A 17,869-nucleotide genomic window follows, 5' to 3' on the forward strand; every position below is an offset into this window, starting at 1 on the left:
CGCACACAATGTGTGTGTATATATATATATATATATATATATATATATATATATATATACACACACACACACACACACACACACACACACACACATATATATATATATATATATATATATATATATATATATATATATAGCATATGAACATGTATCAACATATATTTTTTCATCATCTGCCATCTCATTTGGAGTGGGTGACTCCTGACCATTATTTTTTTTTCCAGCCAACAGCAGACTGATATTCATTTAAAACTGGGTGGACTGGTGGGCGGCAGAACAAGCGATTCGTGGAAATGTATTATGGTGGTTCGCCGCAGATGTTGCATCTTTTTAACTTCGAGATCCGGCGAATTTTTAAATGGGGTTAAAATGGACTGCGGTTACTTTGAGGAACACTTTACAAGGGAGACTCAGCTTCTCTTTGCGTACTTTTATATCTGAGCTTTGATTTATAGAGTATATCCACAATACAAGCACATAATTATATGTTAATCCATAAGATGATCGTTATTGTGGTATTTGGTAGCAGTGACAAAATATTATTCTCTTTATAATCACACTGACTTATTCTTATTTCTACCAGACTTTGTTTTGATAATTTCGGGAACTTAGTAGATAAAACTTTGATACTGACAAGACAATACGAACAACACAGGATGCAGAAATTCTCTCCCACCCAAAAAAAAAAAAAAAATCCAATCCAAGAAAAACCACTGAATTGTTTTTCCCAAGCCTTTCTCGTTTTACCTTGAGGTCAAGATATTTTTATCTTTCCTTTGGTTTACATAACTGTTGTGAATATCTCATGGGTTAAAGTGGCAATGCATCCAAAAGCCACCCAAGCCATGGCTTATTTTTCCGTAAAAACAAAACGAAAAAAATATGTAAGAATTTTAGAGTATTTTGAGACGAGGTTAGATGAATGATAAATGCAGAAGTGGCCGCTGTCTTGGCACTACCCAATCTAAGGGAGACTGCTTGTTGATTCAAAATAACGCATAAATCTTTCGTTAGATCAGGTTAGGAATTGTCAGTTGCCATATGAATAGTACCAGAGACTAATTTAGAGAATGGAAAATGGAAAACAAAAAAATTTTGTAATAGGTAAATATTATGAGAGCATTAACAAAAGAACTAGCAATATATAATGCAGGTGGCTTTTGTAAATATGCATTTAGCAATGTCATTGTTATATTTACGTCAAGGAATTGCATGAAATACTTGGTTCTCTCTCTCTCTCTCTCTCTCTCAAGTTACTTACAAGATACAAGTTAGAGGTGAAAGTGATACAGAAAAATAACCATATAACAAACATTCGTAATGCTTCAGCAACATAACGGAATTTTCTTAACGAAAAAGGAAGAAGACCGATAACAAATCCAACAAATCCAGAAAAATCATCCGTTAAAATTAGTTAAATGAAAAAGAGATGGGTGAGCGATTAAAGAAATGAAATGAGTTAGTGGATTCCGTGTACACCAATACTTTTATCTAACCTCTTTCTTTCCTGTTTCCTATTAAGGCACGAGTATGTCCACACCCTTGAGCAAACTTCCGTATTCCAGTTTGACCGTGATGTCGGCCAACAGGGCAAATGTTGTCTCTTCGTAATTAACTGTTTATGTTTACACTGAATATCATCGTCTGTAGACCCCACAAGTCATTTCGTACAACTTTTCGACCAACATCTCCAGGAGTTTTTTGAATTGTTTATAAAGATAAACATCTTAAAATTAAATTAACCACCAATTTTCTTATACATCACACGAATATAACTGTGTTGTGGCATTCCTCCGCTAACACCAAGAAGATTCGATATCGGTCATCCGCTCAACACGGAAGCGGTGCTCAAAACTTGATTGGAAAGTTGCAGTACAAACTTCCAATGATGAGATATCGATAGTCCAAGAAGTCGAGGACTCAGCCCTTGTTGCCAAGGAAACTGCTCAAGGAACGGGATACCACACAAGATGACGATAGCTTGATCATTATGAATATATATACTATGTGAGTTAAAAGCAGCCAATATACAGAAAAAACCGTGAAAATGAAGAGTTGAAATTAACGTAGCAAGTTTGCAGAGTTTTTTAATCATGATATTACTGTTACTATTAGTAATAGTACCAAGTATTTCGTTTTGCGGAATTGTAGGGCATAAACCAGAATGCCTTATTCGTTGGCAAGTACTGATCAACGGTTTCATAGCACAACAGACTTTTACAGCACTTATATAGGACTACATACTTGCTTAGGTGCAGGTAAACTGTACAAACTGGTTTGTGCACTGCAGTTTGTAAGTGCATGGTGGTAGTTTGTGGAAATGCACATGCTGCGCGCATACAATGTACTCATTCAATCTGTTGCCGATAAGCATGTGCAGGTCCAGCACTGCGCATGTCTGGTTTGCGCGCGCGCGCGCGCGTGTGTGTATGTATGGCAAGGCATGACGCCTTTGTTTAATTGTTTGTGCTGCCACCTTGCTGATATCTTCCTTGCAACGAAGACAATGCATAAGTGCCTGAGTAACTACACCTTTAGAAAGTAAGAGTTAAAAAGCACATTGGCAGGTACGAGGAAAATGCTGTTTGAGATACAGTTTAGAGTCTTATTTTAACACACACACACACACACACACACACACACACACACACATATATATATATATATATATATATATATGACTGTAATAGCCACAATGCCCTCTTAACTTCTCGAATTCTTCGTGCTTTTTTGGATACGCTTGTCACTACAAAGCCTTAAGATCAAGTGCAATAAATGTGAAGAAATTATGATGTCCGGTAGCGGGACACGAACCCGCGTTACCATAATCACGACGAGGTTACTTGCGAGACCTGACCAGAATTCCTTCATATTTCTTGCACCTGGATCTTAAGGCTTTGTACTGACGAGCGTATCCAAAAAATCGCGAAAAATTCGAGAAGTTAAGAATGTTCTCTTAACTTCTCGAATTTTTCACGTTTTTTTCGGATACGCTTGTCAGTACAAAGCCTTAAGATCCAGGTGCAAGAAATATGAAGGAATTCTGGTCAGGTCTCCCAAGTAACCTCGTCGTGATCATGGTAACGCAGGTTCACGTCCTGCTACCGGACATCATAATTTCTTCACATTTCTTGCACTTGGATCTTAAGGCTTTGTAGTGACCAGTGTATTCAAAAAAAGCACGAAGAATTCGAGAAGTTAAGAGGGCATTGTGGCTACTACAGTGGCTATTACAATTACATATGTATCTCGTAAAAAGTGTCCAGTAGATTCTACATGCACACACACACACATATATATTTCTTTTTAATTTTGTTTTACAGGCCCACAATCTATCTATCTATATATATAAAAATGGATGTGTGGTGTGTACGTTCCAACATAACTCTGAAACGCATTGAGCAATTTTAGCTAAACTTGGTATACATATGACTTACTATGTGGAAAAGAATACTGTAGGGGTAAGACACCACTGGCACCAAAGGGGGTGGGGGTGGGTTGGGGAGAGACATGTAAAAATAACCGAAAACGACAGGTATTAGTGTCTAATCCACAGTTTTCAAGGTTGCTGAGATGGATGGTGATACTCCCGATGCCCTTTAAGTCCAATTTCAGCCCCGATAGCAAGGTGGGGGGGGGGGGTGTGTGAGAAGGGGTGAAAAATAAAATGTCAAAAATGACAGATATTAGTGTCTAATCCATAGTTCTCGAGGTCGCTGAGATGAATAGCGACACTCCCTATACTTACCTTATTTATACCCTTTAAGTCCAAGTTCAGCCCAGATTTAAATGGGGGATGCGAAGGGGTGAAATATAAAACATCAACAATGCGGGGGAATGTAATTGAAGAGACTATCTTAATAGCAGAGAGAGAGAGAGAGAGAGAGAGAGAGAGAGAGAGAGAGAGAGAGAGAGAGAGAGGTTTTAGCCTACCATACATGATCTTTTTTTTTTTTTTTTTACATACTTTAAAATAATACTTCTGTAATTCTTGTAAACATGTTTACAAGTTTCTGGCATTATACTACTAAGTACTTAAGCTGAAACTGCCACTGAAAATTCAGAGCTCTCATGTGATCATACTGTAACAAGAAAACGCTGGGTAACTAGCTGTCATTAGTGAGGAGATATAAATATCCTCTTGCTTGCGTATGAGCGAAGGATGATGGTAAGACGCTTCATCTGCTGGTCTATAACTGTACAAATCTGTTGGGTCTAGGCGCAGCTCCTGCGCCACTGAATTGTGTGACTGTGACCGTTCTCCTCAGAGGTATTTTTTTGCTCATGGTTTGCGAGAGTGCCTCCATTTGACGAATCGCCGCGTTGTGTTATGTTCGTCAATTAAGCCTTCTAAAATGTATGGTAATCAATCCTGCTTTCAAGATTTGTGTGTTCCTTATTACTATTCAGTTACCTGAATAAAAGTACCATTTTATATTAATGTAAAGGAATACTGTTTGGGTACAAATATCGCAGAAAATATCACCAGTGAAAAGCGGACTACACTTCCCATTTTCTCAGCCAAGAACCTGAAACATTCCTGCTGATTCCAATAACGTCACTGGGGTATTTATACTAAATAGAGTTGCCTGAGACTAGCGGAATATGACATGAGACGATAAAGCAAAAGTCAGATGTAGGTGATAATATTCGCCATACTGATAAAAATTTACAAAACTGAGCGACCCACTCAAATGACTGCGACCCATGGGTCACCTCTTAGAAGTTAGGAACCGTGGGTCTAATAGGATACTTTTGCCTTACACCCCCTCACCCTTTTTTCCCCGTGTGTGTGTTTCTTGGTTCAGCAGTTAGAGGATGAAAGCGGTAGATATTGTTGTTTAGTTTCTCTTCGGCGTCACACACTAAAAGAGGACATAATAAATATACAGATAAGTAAATAAATACACAGATTAATAACTAGATAAAAGAATAAGTATAATTTCAAAAGTTCCAAAGTTTGGAAGTCCAAACCGTGTATTTGGAAATATAGCTTAATGAAAACCATAACCCTTTAAATATTCAAGTTTGTAGTGTACCGGGAATTTGGGATTCGGAAGCCTTTCAACTCATACAATATTGCCAGATCGTTCATGTTAAATACATAACGGTCTGGAATTGCGTTTTGAACAGTGTCTGGGGTTTGTGTTCCGAGTGCCAGGTAGTTTAAACGACCAAACCGGGAATTAAATTTTTGTGTGTTACCTTTAGCGGGATGGCAAGGTCCATTTGCATTATCATAAAAACGAGTAAAAAATGTGCCGAAGTTTCTACTGCGTAATCGAGTTTTCTGTACGGCCGCTACAGCATACGATCAAGGCCTCCGAAAATAGATCTACCTTTCGGTGGTGCCGATATAATGCTGCATGAGACGCGCTCCATGAAACTTTAACAACAGCCCGGTGGTGGCCTATCCTATATCGTTGCCGGAAGCACGATTATGGCTAACTTTAACCTCAAATGAAATAAAATTTACTGAGGCTATATATGATTGGAGGGTGGATGGTCAACATAATTTGCAGCCCTCTAGCCTCAGTAGTTTTTAAGATCTGAGGGCGGACAGAAAAAAGTGCGGACGGACAGACAAAGCCGGCACAATAGTTTCCTTTTACAGAAAACTAAAAATGTAAAAAGCTTAAAGTAAGTAAGCCTGTGAGTAAGCCTAGAATCAAAGCGGTACAAAATGCAGATAGATTTCACGGAAAGTTCATATGGAAAAATCTTGTTTTCTATGAAACCGTTGAAAAAAGGCTGCCCTTCCATCAGGGCCTTTAAAACTTTCTAATCCTCTTAGATATGCTCAGAAGAATACGCCTCCCTAATCTTAAAAAGCACAGAAAAACTAGTTGTATACTAAAATATTTGTATTATCTTATTTGATGGTAATTATAAGATGAGCTTTCATGACATTAAGTCCAATATGTCGCAAGGAAGAAGCATTACCAATTCTGCGATTCCTCGATGAAGGTTGAAACATGAAAGTGCAGACAGGAAACTCAGAGTAATCCGCAGAACATACACACACACACATTACATATGTATCTATATATATACATATATACATATTTATACATAGTATATAAATATATATAAACACACACACACATATATATATATATATAAATTATATATATATATATATATATATATATATATATATATATATATATCACACATAACAGAGGTGAAAAATAAGAAAAATAAGAAGCAGGGTGTAGGTCTGACCGGTTTCGACTTTATTTCCAAGCCATTGACGAAGGAAATTTATTTCGTCAATGGCTTGAAATAAAGTCGAAACCGGTCAGGACCTACACCTGTTTCTTATTTTTCACCTCTGGTTATGTGTGATAAATGAATCACGTACAAAAGTGATAATAATTATATATATATATATATATATATATATATATATATATATATATATATATATAAACAATTTTCTTTTCTCTCCGTATCTGATTATCACTCTATTACACTTGTTATTTTCACAGTCATAGCAGCCTCAAAATTCTCACTTTCAGTAAAGCGTTATTTTTTATATATAAGTGTGTGTGTGCTTATGTATGTATGTATGTATGTATATATATATATATATATATATATATATATATATATATATATATATATATATATATATATATATATATATATATATACACACACACCACACATACATAAAAGATCATGCTATACTAAAGGTGAGAATTTTGAAGCTGCTATGACTGAAAGTAACGGTGCAATACAGTGATAATGAGATACGGAGGGCGAGACAGTGAAATACGATCCTAATAATAAATGGTGAATTAGTGATTAGAGGCAAAGATCAGGTTTCAACGACCATGAGAGACTCAGCTAAATTATGGTGGTCTGTGGAGCTCCTGGAACAGCGATGCTGCCAAAAGCGAGGAAAGATGAGGGTAAAATGAAGTTAAAAAAGTAAATAAATACGCCGAAGTTTCTTCGGCGTAATCGATTTTTCTGGTACACTGTATAATCAAAGCCTCCGAAAATAGGGCTATCTTTCGGTGGTCTCGGTATAATGCTGTATGAGCCGCGGCCCATGAAACTTTAACCACGGTCCGGTGGTGGCCTATCCTAATCGTTGCCAGAAGCACGATTATGGCTAACTTTAACCTTAAATAAAATAAAAAAAAAACTACTGAGGCTAGAGGGCTGCAATTTGGTATGTCTGATGATTGGAGGGCGGATGATCAACATACCAATTTGTAGCCCTCTAGCCTCAGCAGTTTTTAAGATCTGCGGGCGGACAGAAAACGTGCGGACGGACAGACAAAGCCGGCACAATAGTTTTCTTTTACAGAAAACTAAAAAGGAACAGTAGCAATAAAATGCAAAGGGAAATTGTATATTCCAGCATCAGGTCTGAGTAGCAAAACGGCTGAACACAGTCTTAAAAATTAATTTTAGGGCTGTTCATTCAGTAGGTCCTTCTTAAAAGCAATGACTTTAATGCAGGCCACTTTAAAATGCTCTACGAGGCAAAAGGCTTGCACTTTGTATTCGAGAATGAGTAGAGTGGAGTAAAACCAGTTTTCTGGCTGAATGAGAGGGACCCGAACGCTTAAGTGAACTGGTGGACAGATAAAACACTTGCTTCGGAGAAAATATAAATTTCCTCTTTTATCTCTGAGTATATTCTTTTTAAAAAAGTTATGTGCAGATTATTTAGGGAGAATTAACTGTTATAATGCAGATCTTATTTTCTAGTAAGTTTTGGATAGAAAATTCAGCATGCAACTGAAATCAACGATTTTTCAGCATTCAGAGAAATTTGATGGGAGATAAATATTCATTTCCTTTAAAGGTTACGAGGAATGTAATGGCTTCCATTCCTAAACAGCCCCTCATTAGGTCTCACTCTCACTTCAGATCAAATGATTCCGATGATAAGGTAAGAATTGCCATCATTCTGTCGTACACTATTCATCCCTTGTATTAACGTTCAGCTAGAAATTAAAATAGGATGTATGTATGTATGTATAAACATGCATGTATTTATGTATATATGTATAAGCACAGACATATATATATATATATATATATATATATATATATATATATATATATATATATATATACATATAGAGTATATATCAATGGTAGAGCACTGGACTCATATCTGCAAGGTTGGTGCTTCGATTCCCGACCTGCCGCCCGTAAGTCGATCCAGCTATGAAAGGGTGCCAGCCTGCTAGCTTAGGAAACAGCGTATAGGTCTAACAATCTCATCCTTAAGAACTTTCCGAGAACCGGAATCCTCTACCTTTCTGGTGCCACCCGCTCTGTAAGGGAAATAATACGGTGAAATAATATGTGTGTATATAAATACGTAATTGTTTGTTTGAAATGACGGTAAATGCCTGGGTGCCAATGGAATTAAGGGGAAAAACCTTCACAGCTGAGAAATAACTCAATTTTCTGGCCCAAGTACACTTCAGCTAAACCCTGGTTCGTGTTTTTACGGAACTCTGAGAAACGGCAATAATTTACTCGCCGGCCACTTGTCTTTTTCCTTTTATCTTATTGGCTTCTCTTGGAGGAAAAATGGCCTCTTCAGCTTACATGCAATGAGAGAGAGATAGAGAAAGAGAGAGAGAGAGAGAGAGAGAGAGGAGTATCCCCCCATTCCTTTCGGTACGTATAAATGCATGTGTGTGCATACGCACATACGTAGACAAAACAGAGAAGTATTAAAAGAGTTCACCTTTATGGAAATGTTTAACAAACTTAGGAACTATTATGCAAATGCAAACTTCATACAATGCAGATTTGTTTGTTGTAGATTAAAGCCGGCATTATGAAGGCACGGGTTCTTGTTGAGAATAACAGACCGTAAGTTCCGAAAGAATTATGGAAGGGAATATGAGACCTGTTGTTGACCTGGTATTGACCTCTTGACCCGGATCTCAACGGTTGCAGAGCTACTTACGATGGAACTTTAACCATGTGATTTACTTTTGTCAAGGAGTATTAGAGAATGAATCCAGTTCTTCAATGATCTGCCTCTGCATTCTTACGGATTTTTAACATTTCCCAAGTAGTCAGCAGAGCTTTCGATTATTCATAAAAAGTAAAATCACCATCAGTAAATATAATGAACATATGTGAATAAAGAAAAACCGAGATTTGAGAAACAGAGACAAGTGCTTCCTTTAAAGGACCCTTAAGGTCTTCCCTCAGTAAGTGGGACCATTTAAATGTTTCAGATTTGCTGAGTCGTATCAACCCTGCTGATGGTGGCATTAGTCAATTCCCAAAACTGTGTCCACATGCTGCGTTTATCGCTAAGGTAATAAACACAAAAAATAGCCTTAGAGAAGAACAGTTCTGCCGGAACGGATTGTTAACTAGGGCAATCTTTAGAAATGGTGAATATTCTACCATTCATCACTGGATATAAAATGCTAGGTGATTTTACCCCAACACTGAAAAGATCTGAACACCAACGTTGTACTGTATAACAATAAAGCAACATGTCAGATCACTTCAATTACTGTCATCTTGTTTTTGGCTGTATCCGAGGAGTTTCTAGCATGAATATTCAAATTTATGTATACCTGAGCAAGGTTGCATGGAAGTATAAATTTCTATAATTGAACCATTCACGAATTCACCGAAAACAACTGACTCAGCTCACTGAAAACAAGAGAATATCACCACTAAAATTAACTGGGTACACATTTTAGAAAACACTGGATGTTCATTATTGCCTTTACTATAATTTTTCCAGCGCTTCTTCAGAAGTTCATAAATAAAAATTGCGAAACAATGAAATGAAGACACAGATTAGGAGTATTTTTTAAAATGTTTTCTTAAAACATTTTGCAAATCTGGGATACTTGCTCATTTTGAAACTTTCTTTTCCGTACACAAGTTATAATAATCTGATATTATTCTAAAAGTAAGATATTGTGATATCAGTTGTCTCTCTTGTTGACTCCTTCCCTTTAGTGAATCGTCCTCCGTTAAAGAAAAATGATTTCTGCCTCGCATTTATCAGGAATATGATTTCCTCGTGCCATGTATCACAGTATATTCCATGTTATATCACTAATTCATTAATACACTGGTCTTTTGCCTGAAGATGATTAGGCATTTATTAGGCTACAAAAACGAAAGTGAATCATTCTTTGTTACAACTGGTATACCTTTCCTTTTTCAATGTACTGTAATTCCTATGTCCAGTTCCCGAAAAAGTCAGATCTCTCTCTCTCTCTCTCTCTCTCTCTCTCTCTCTCTCTCTCTCTCTCTCTCTCTCTCTCTCTCTCTCTCTCCATGTAATCCCCCCAGAAAAGTCGGAAAGTACTGAAATGACCCGACAAATACTTCAGCGACATCAGACCCCGTTCTTTAGTTTTTACTCAGACTAAAGCAGCATTTTAAACTTTGCATATTGCAGTCCCTCTCTCTTCCCACAACCAAAGATTATTCCAGAACATTTTCCACTCACTTCCCACATTCAGTTTCTCGTTTTAGCTCAGTGGAGATCGGCTTATGTCCTAAGCTGATGTCTACTGAACATAAAACGGGAAATTGAATGTGGGAAGTGAGCAGGAAATGTACAGGAATATTCTTTGGTTGTGGGAAGAGAGAGGGATTGCAATAGGAAAGTATAAAAGTCTGAATAACAACTGGATTCACACAATGATTAATACGGAAGGCGGTGACATGACGTTTAACTGTATGAAAGCAAACAACAACAAAACAGGGTATATTTGTAACTTTACATATGAAACTTTTTTTCTTTCAATTTCAGTTTCATTAATTATGTTATCTGTTAAAGTTTCGAAATTGTTTTTAAATATATGAATATAAGCCATATCTAAACGAAATTGTTTTTGAATATGTGACAACTCAATGAATCCGCATCTGATATAAGTTTAGCAATTTTTATAACTGACAAAAATAAATCGAGAAATCTTCTACATATGGTTCTGCTACTAAAGAATTACCAAAGCGATGAATTCCAAAAGAAATTCCAAAAGCTGATGACAAAACTGTCTTACGACAAACAAAAGATAAAGGCAAATTCTTTTTGTAAAAATGCACACAATTTTGCAAAAACATAATATCCAATGGAAATCAGCTACAGAAGACTCACAAATAGATCTTTTCGTATATCGGAAACTAAGAAAAAAAGACTTTCTTGCAATTTTTGCCGAAAAGAAAAAGTTTGGGGAAATATGAAAAAAAAGACTGTCGCTTTTCCGAAATTACATTTTGCAATGCTTTGCCTCAAAGAGCCACGAGAGGGGAAAAGACTAGGTTTAGGCAAAAAGCTTTTCCTTAAATTTTCGCTGTTTTTTTTTTTTTTTTCTATCCTTTCCTTTTTTGAGAAAATTACTGTACAGCTTTCATTAAGCCTAGGCCTTATTTTGATTTTACAATCCTCGTGGAAATGGAAGATACTGACAGGATTACGCTTCTTTTGGTTCACTTTTATACTGAAGTTATGAGAGAGATAATTTCAGATTTTATTCTGCATTACCAAAGAATTTGCCTCTTGATGATTGTTCGTCATCATTATGATGATTAGTCTTCTTCGTTCATTAGTTATGATAATCTGATGCCGCTTTAAGAGTAAGATATTACGATACCTGGTCTCTTACATGCTCTTTCTCTTTAGCAAAACGTTCCCCACTAAGGAAAAATCATTTCTGCCTTGCACTCATCACGAAAATAATTCCCTCCTGCCGTCTATCGCAGTAAATTCCATGTTATAACACTGTAAATAATTAATACATTGGTCTTTCGCCTGAAGATGGACGGACATTTATCAGCCAACTGGAACGATAGGAAAAATTCTTTACTACAAATAGCATTCCTTTCCTCTTTTAATGAGCTGTACTTCAAATCTCCTATGTACAGTTTCTGGAAGTCTCTCTCTCTCTCTCTCTCTCTCTCTCTCTCTCTCTCTTTAAGGACGTAATCCTTGGAGAAAAGTGGGGAAGTACCGAAATGACCCGACAAATACTTCAGCGAAGTCAGGCTGTGGCCGGAGTCTCCCAAGCCGATGTCTACTGAGCATAAAACGAGAAATTAAATGTGGGAAGTGAGTGGGAAATGTTCTGGAATATTCTTTGGTTGTGGGAAGGGAGAGGAATTTGCAATACGCTCAGTATAAGATTCTACTTTAGTCGGAATAAAAAATAAAGATTCAGTGCAGCGTACAATGGACTCCCGCAGAATGATTGAGAGAATACAGAGGAAAGTAGTAACGTTTAACTACAGAAAACATACCACAAACACAAAAGCATATATCTCAATTATTTAACTGCAACTTTAGATATGCAATTTTTTTATTTCAATTATATTAATTATGGTATTTATTAAAGGGTCGGCATGTGAATACAGGTCGTGAAAACAAAATTATTTTTGAACATGTGCATTACATATTTGCTGTACTGACAACATATTTGCTGTACTGTTATAGTTTCTTTAAGCTGAATACTTCTAATCGACGCTTTTTATCCGAGATTCTCTCATTTTAAATAATTTTAACGCAAATGGATCAGTAAAACTTCCAAATATGGTGTTCTGCTATTAGAGAATTACTAAGGCGACGAATCCCAAAAGAAATGTACTATCACTTCATTACCCAATGACAGAACTGCCTTATGACAAATAACAGATTATACGAAATTTTTTTCCACGCAAATGCACACGCCATTCCAAAACTTAATATATTACGAAATCAGAAGAAAGAGAGGCTTTCTTGCAATTTCTGCCAAAGAGACAAAGTTTACGGAAATCCGAAAAAAAAGTTGGACCCTTATCTGAAATTGCATTTTGCAATGCACTGCCTCGAAGAGTCACTCAAGAAGAAAAAAACTAAGTTTAGATAAAGCTTTCCCTTAACTTCTCGTTTTTTGTTTTTGTTTTCTAAAGTAGCCTTTCTTTTTGTACGAAATTTACTGTAAAGCTTTCATTAAGCTTCGGCTTAACCTTGACTTCACAAGCCTCGTGGAAATGGAAAATACTGACAGGATTACGCTTCTTTTGGTTTATTGTTATAGTGAAGTTGTGAAAAGGATTTCGTTCCAGTACTGAACTATCAATGAATTTTTCTTTTGATGATGGTCTAATAGTTCATTTAAAAGTTTACTTATTCATTCGCCTTCCTTTTTCCGTCATTCATAAAAAAACTTAGTGGCTCGTCACATTTTTATGCGCTCTAATTTCTGGCGATCAGGGAAAATAAAGTTACTAGTTATGGCATGTTTATGATGTAATACCATCTTATACTCTTCAACAGCAGAATACTGTCTCTCTACCCAGACAGGTATTATTGTCTAGTTCAGTGATTCTGAAACTGGGTGCCGTGGCACCCTCGGGTGCCACATACAGTGCCTAGGGGTGCCGCAAGATTGTCAGGAATTTTGTCTTGGCTAGATCATCTCAATGTACATTTATAAAAAAAAAGTTTGCAGAAGTCTTCATACAATTATTATCAGTGTATCTACTCTAATTATGTTCATCTAATTCTTCTGATATGCTCTTTGTTTGTAAAGTATATTTCTGCATGTACGGTGAGCTGATTTTGGTTTGAGTATGGATAATAATTTTATTAATCAAATAAGAAGTTATTTCATGGGATATGGCGGGACGGTGGAGAAGGGGTGCCATGGTAAAGATGACATTAGTCAGGGTGCCATCACTAAACAAAGATTAAGAACCACTGGTCTAGTTCGTAAAATGAAAATATCCAACCACTGAATCACTAACACAAAAATCAATACCTGCAAATGTTCATTCTTGAAAGGCACGACTGAAGCTGTGACCACGAGTTTCGTCCCCGAAATATGCAAAACTGGGGTAGTCACTGTGTCTTCACTGGGTTCGAATTGACGTCAGTATTATTCATCACTACAATAACTCTTAACCTCAAGACTATCAGATAGTTTCATAACCGCTAAAGAACCCGTGAATATTAAAAATCTTTCCCTTAGCTTCCCTCAGGTACCTTACCATTAAGTCAGAAATTAAATTTCTGTTTCCTTTGTTTAGACACTAAAAATTCAATGTCGCATAGCAAGGAAATCCAATCCAATAAGTTGAAAATATCTTTTAAAGTTATCCTGATACAACTGTTTTGTGTTAGGCATATTATGAGAGAGAGAGAGAGAGAGAGAGAGAGAGAGAGAGAGAGAGAGAGAGAGAGAGAGAGAGAGAGAGAGAGAGAGAGAGAGAGCAATTACATAGTAACAACCTTTCCACTGAAAAAATGGCTGCAAGGGTGCGCGTCTAATATATCTAAACAACTATAAATATAATATATATATATATATATATATATATATATATATATATATATATATATATATATATATATATATATATATATATATATATGTATATATATATATATATATATATATATATATATATATATATATATATAAATATATATATATATATATATATATATATATATATATATATATATATATATATATATATATATATATATATATATATATATATTCATGCAGATTTCGAACCATTCTCCCTGGTTAAATAATGTAACAGGCTTCAATCAAAAATAACATGTACAAAAATAAAGGAACTTTACCGTTTGTGTTTAAGGTGTTCCGTATAAGTAGAGTTCACTTTACGTTCGCTGTGCAAAACTTTTCTCTCCTTTCCTTAGGCTTTCATCTTTCAGAACAGGGCAATGACAAGCTAATAAGTTAATTACTATACTTGAATGTTCTAATTTAGGTCACTATAGTTACTACTGTTCCGCCCCGTAATTATCCTGAGACCAAGTTTCCTGTTTTATAAAGAAATAAAAGAAAAAGTGTCAAAATTTTCTCATCAAACAATGCTCAGGAAATAAGGTGAAGTCTGTATAGTTTTTGCAGAGTTAGGCAACCATTTGCGCGCGCGCACACGCGCGGTATTTTGTCTTTGTCGGGTCAGAGGGCATTAGAGATGTCAATCTTACTCGTGGATAATCTTTCTTGGTTTTTGTTGATGCTAAAACTTGGCATGTGGTCAGGAACCTTGCACTGTGTCCTCTCCTATGGAATCTCTCTTTTTTTCTTATATATATATATATATATATATATATATATATATATATATATATATATATATATATATATATATATATATATATATATATATATATACATATATATATATATATATATATATATTATAGCTATTTAAATACTTTACATTACTGTTAGATTAAATTAGCTTTAGCGAATTATAATTCTATCCGGAATGTTTGGCTATATGAAATGGTGACGAAAGTTTTACCACATATTATGAGTACAATAATAATAATAATAATAATAATAATAATAATAATAATAATAATAATAATTAACTGTTAAAGTGCGTATATATTACAGTCTCACGAGAGGAAACGGAAATGATACAGTATTTCTATAAGCAATTCTATAAGAAAGTAAGAAAGCTTCCGCAAATCCAATAATTCTCCGAACTATGATTTTCAGGGCAAGAACAAAAGTCATCTGCATCGTCCCTATACCTTCAAAATTTTCTACTGAGGTTCAAATTATTATGAAAAGCACTTTTTAATCAGTAATGATCTACCAGCTGGAAAACAACTGATTAAATTCTAAGTGAAGGTCAAGAGGTTCCTTTAACAATCCAGTTATGAATTTTATTATGAATTTAACCGCGACAAGTCGTTCCCGTAACCATTAGGATATTCTTAACGCGGTTTCATTCACGCCTTTCCGTGCGCGCATCCAAATCAGAACATTTAAAAAATACGGCTTGGGAGAAATTCTAAAGAGGTACTCGGTAAATGCTTTCTTGATCCACCCACACCTCGCCGTTCCGAGAAGAATGGAAGAAAATAAATCCAGTTTTCTAAGCTCCTGAAGAAACGGAATAAATTTTAGTGAATTTCCGGAGAACTCTCGAGTAAGCTCCTCAAACAGAGCTCGGAAAGCGTTGTCCTTTAGACGCACCCACTTGAAAACGATCCCTTAGAAGATTTTTCTGCTTTTATCTCTCTGTTTTTCATCCTTATCCTTGACCCCTTTTCTCTTATTCATGTGTGGTATGATCATGAAAAATATATGTTAAAAGATTCATAAGTTAATTAAACTAATACAACTTTTTTTTTATCAATTTAATGTATTATTCATGAAATATCTCAAAGCATGAATGGAGGACAATGCATTACGCATTTCTTAAAAGGCAGTGGAAAAAATAAATTGGGTTTTGAGAAATAAAATATAAATTCTTTATGGAATAGAACAGAATGAAATATAGAATTTAGGCCAGAGGCCTGCAGGTCATTCAGCGCTGAAACGGAAATTGAGAGTAGAAAGGTTCGAAAGGTATAACAGGAAGAAAACCTAGCAGTTGCACTCTGAAACAACTGATAGGAAAGGGTGGAAAGAAACGCATAAGAAAGAGACTATGAACGGAGGTACAGTCAAAGGAGTGAAAGAGGTTACAGCTAGGGGCTGAAGGGGACACTGCCAACAGTGAACCGCGTAAGGTGTACTAACAGCCCTAACCCCCAAGGGAACAAATTCTTTATACCGCTTGCAAGTATTCCTCTTTCTTCACTGACCATACTGTCAATTACCAATTTACAATAATGAAAAGTAAAATAGGCTCACCTAACTTCACATTTCTCGATACGTAGATTTAATTGAACTTTGTCTAATAATATCACCGACATGTAAAACTGCACAGAACTCTCAGTTGCGTTCTGGTAAGTCGTGAATATGAAAGATTAGACTGAATAGGCCGACAGAGTAACGGTTAGCAGGGAGAAGTCAAACAAATCTCCCCACGCCAGGTCTCTTATTGTATTGTATCGAATATTAGGGAGGCTTGTTGATCCTTCCATTCATACTCTCGGGATATTGTTCAATAACGCTTATCTGTGATGAAGATGCAGAGTTGCTCCATAGATTTGGATCATAAATAGCTATATATATATATATATATATATATATATATATATATATATATATATATATATATATATATATATATATATATATATATATATATATATATATAATATACATATATATATGTATATATATAATATACATATATATGTATATATATGTATACTACCTATATATAAGTATATATATGCATACCACCTATATATAAAAAAAAAAAATATATATATATATATAGTATGTATATAATGCATACATACCTAAATATATGTATACACATATATATTGTATATGTACATATATATACACACATACAATATATATATATTTAAAAATTAAGCCAGAAATATCGTTTAATATCGAATTCACTATACCTTGGGAATGGCCGACGCAGAAACACTTACAGTTATAATTCCCTTTGGGCGTAAGTTATTCCGACGCCATAGTGAGTTCCATGTTAATCAATATTTGCAGCTTCATATTTCAAATATAAAAAGTCACGAGCGTGTAAGTGACAAAATATTTATATATATATATATATATATATATATATATATATATATATATATATATATATATATATATATATATATATATATATATATTTGTTATTTGAAATAAAAGTAAAAGATTTCAAATACAAATTTAAAACAACAATGGTAAATAATAATAATAATAAGAATATATCAGAAAACGTTGAACTAAAATAACTGATGTTGCTTTTTTTTGCCGACGATATTTCAGTTCACAAGACCCACAATCAAACTACAAATATTCTGACGATATAATTCAGACTGACAATAATTAACATTTTTGCAGAGGTGAAAGAAAATGATAATGAAAGCCAAAACATATACGCGCCTGTTCTTCAAGCTGACATTAAAAGCGATACAAATTCAAACAGGCAACACTCCGGTTAATGTCACTGTCAAAAT

The sequence above is a fragment of the Macrobrachium rosenbergii genome, chromosome 4 (genome assembly GCF_040412425.1).
Source record: "Macrobrachium rosenbergii isolate ZJJX-2024 chromosome 4, ASM4041242v1, whole genome shotgun sequence".
Classification (NCBI taxonomy): Eukaryota; Metazoa; Arthropoda; class Malacostraca; order Decapoda; family Palaemonidae; genus Macrobrachium; species Macrobrachium rosenbergii.